At 39.1% G+C, this 3,528-nt stretch overlaps 1 pseudogene; it reads left to right on the top strand.

Annotated features, from left to right (window-relative positions):
* The first annotated feature begins 1,234 nt into the window (after positions 1–1,234).
* LOC138421040 (olfactory receptor 5M11-like) lies at positions 1,235–2,296 on the top strand (annotated as a pseudogene).
* Positions 2,297–3,528: the final 1,232 nt, after the last annotated feature.

The following is a 3,528-nucleotide window of genomic DNA, read 5'->3' as shown; positions in this document are numbered from 1 at the left end:
CGAGGAAACCAAAATTGAAAGAGACACATGTACCCCAATGTTCATCGCAGCACTGTTTATAATAGCCAGGACATGGAAACAACCTAGATGTCCATCAGCAGATGAATGGATAAGAAAGCAGTGGTACATATACACAATGGAGTATTACTCAGCCGTTAAAAAGAATTCATTTGAATCAGTTCTAATGAGGTGGATGAAACTGAAGCCAATTATACAGAGTGAAGTAGGCCAGAAAGAAAAACACTGATACGGTATACTAACACACATATATGGAATTTAGAAAGATGGTAATGATGACCCTGTACATGAGACAGCAAAAGAGACACAGATTTGTAGAGCGGACTTTTGGACTCTGAGGGAGAGGGAGAGGTAGAGGGTGGGATGATTTGGGAAAATGGCATTGAAACATGTATACTCTCGTGTAAGAAACGAATCACCAGTCTATATTTGATGCAAGATACAGGATGCTTGGGGCTGGTGCACGGGGATGATCCAGAGAGATGATATGGGGTGGGAGGTGGGAGGGGAGTTCATGTTTGGGAACTCATGTGCATCCATGGTGTATTCGTGTCAGTGTATGGCAAAAACCAATACAGTATTGTAAAGTAAAATAAAGTAAAAATAACAATTAAAAAAAAGTCAACATTAAAAAAAAAAGAAATCACAGAAAAGTAATGAAGAATAATTTACTCTGCCCTTGAAGAACTAATATATAAGCAGCAAGTGGATCCATTTTAGTGATGCAATGTGCTAAAGAACAAATGAGAGGATATAGGGTGTGTGAGAAGTATAAAGGGATTAGTTCAGTTTTATGTATGATGGGAGAGGAGTGAAAGTACTTCATAAGGGACAGCCTTGAAGCTGGGGCTATAAAGATATATATATATATATATATATATATATATATATATATATATATATATATATATATATATATAATGCAGAAGCATAAAAAGTGCAGGGAGATATGGAATATGCAGTTCATTTATACATATGGACATAGCTATAAGCATAGTTATCTTTAGGTACAGATACAGGTACAAGGTAGGTAAGAGATGGAAATAGAATAATACTTCTGTATTAAAGAAGCTGAAACAATGGCTTAGTAGAAGTAAATCATCAACTTACAATAGTATTCATTTTGAACGATTTGGAGGTGTAGATAAAAATCATTTCAACAATCAGTAATAGAATGTGATTACTGATCTGATCCCATCTGTTTCAAGCAGAGAAAATGCCCCTCACCAATGACAGTAAACTAAGATAATTCATTCTCCTGATGCTCACCCATCGCCCAGAGCTCCAGCCTCTCCTCTTTGTGTTGTTTCTGGTCATTTACCTTGTCACCCTCCTAGGCAACCTGGGCACCATGGTGTTAGTCAGACTGGACTCTTACCTTCACACACCCATGTCTTTCTTCCTCACTCATTTATCCTTTGTAGACTTGTGATATACCTCTACTGCAGCCTCACTGATGCTGATTAATCCGATATTACAGAAGAAGGCCATCAGCTTTGCTGGCTGCTTTGCACAGTGTTACCTTTTCATAGCACTTCTCCTCACTGAGTTTTACATGCTGGCAGCAATGGCCAATGACCACTATGCGGCCATATGCAACCCTCTTCACTACAGTGTGAAGATGTCCAGGTGTGTCTGCATAAGCTTGGCCACATTCCCTTATGTCTATGGCTTCTCAGATGGACTTTTCCAGGCAATCATGACCTTCCACTTGACCTTCTGTAGATCCAACATGATCAACCATTTCTACTGTGCTGACCCAACACTCATTAAGCTTTTTGAGGGGCCTGGTGCCATTCTAAGTTTTGAGACATTCCTTCTTTCATTAACAGACTGCTGGTGAGTATATAACATCCGGCTAAAGACTAGCAGGGGGGTACTCTTTCTGCCCCCTTCTGATGCCTGCAAAGAGCATGCCATCTTGATATCAGCAGGCTTCAACCTCTCCAGCTCCCTCATCATCATCGTGATTTCTTATGCCTTAATTCTCATTGCAATCCTCAGGATCAAATCAGCAGAAGGAAGGTGCAAGGCATTTTCCACCTGTGGTTCCCACATGATGGCTGTAACCCTATTTTTTGGGACACTCTTCTGCATGTATGTAAGACCACCAACAGAGAAGACGGTGGGAGAATCCAAGATAATAGCTGTTTTCTACACCTTTGTAAGTCCAGTGCTTAGATGTAAAACAAACATTGAAGAGAGTCCTCCAAAGAAATATGGTCATAAGATGGCAATGCCTTGATTTCCAATAAACTGTAATTCTTTTAATCTTTGACTCAAATATCTTTACATTTATAAGATCAGTTTTCATATTCTTTACGTCTGTGTTTCAATTGTTCTTGGGACTGAGAATAAATAAGCTGTACTTAGTCTAGACTGCTGCTACCCTTTAATATGTTTTCCTGGGTTGGCAGTAGTAACATTTCCTTGGATATTATTAGAAATGAAGCTTAGAATTCTTCACCTCAGATCCACCATTGCAAAACTGCTTTTAGAACCAAATTTTAGGTTCTTTTAAATCATTACTATTTTTTACATTCTTGTCTGATTTTATTTTATTTATTCTTTTTAAAATATAAATTCATTTATTTTAATTGGAGGTTAGTTACTTTACAATATTGTATTGGTTTTGCCATACATCAACATGTATCCACCACAGGTATACATGTGTTCCCCATCCTGAACTCCCCTCCCACCTCCCTCCCCTTACCATCCCTCTGGGTCATCCCAGTGCACCAGCCCCAAGCATCCAGTATCATGCATTGAACCTGGACTGGCGACTCATTTCATATATGATATTGAGAGGGTAACAGGCAGGAAGGCCAGGGGTCTCCAAATGGAGGAAATAGCCTGCACGTGTCAGACATTTTTATCTCCTTTAAGTGGCAGGAGGAAACAAACTAGTGATATTTTTTTCCTTCTTTATACAAATTTAAAAGGAGGTTTCTCTTAAAATTCTGTGTTGCCATGACACCTGGTTTCACCTGAAGTTAACCAATGCCTCTTTCTTATGGAAATGTTTATCTTAAGCTATGCTAATCTGCTATGTATTTACCCCAAACTCTGTCTTGAGGTCAGTTCCGCCTTTTGGGCTCAGAACCTACTTGATAAACGAGTATGTTATACTCTGATATTATTTCTCTAATCTATGTAAATATAACTATTTATATGGTGTTCTGCCCTTCTTCAAGATTCAAGTTAATCCTTTTATGGTGCAAGATAAACCATTTGGAGCCAAGATTATCCCAAAATACATCTTACGGGTAAGGGGCCTGGTGCCATTCTAAGTTTTGAGACATTCCTTTCTTTCATTAACAGACTGCTGGTGACTATATAACATCCAACTAAAGACTAGCAGGGGGGTACTCCTTCTGCCCCCTTCTGATGCCTATGTCAGAAGCTTTCTCTATCTCCTTTATACTTTAATAAAACTTTATTACACAAAAGCTCTGAGTGATCAAGCCTCGTCTCTGGCCCCGGATTGAGTTCTTCTCCTCTGGGGGACAA

The sequence above is a fragment of the Ovis canadensis genome, chromosome 15, assembly GCF_042477335.2.
Source record: "Ovis canadensis isolate MfBH-ARS-UI-01 breed Bighorn chromosome 15, ARS-UI_OviCan_v2, whole genome shotgun sequence".
NCBI classification, from domain to species: domain Eukaryota; kingdom Metazoa; phylum Chordata; class Mammalia; order Artiodactyla; family Bovidae; genus Ovis; species Ovis canadensis.
Note: the sequence above shows the minus strand (reverse complement) of the source record. Positions and strands in the feature narration are given on the sequence as shown.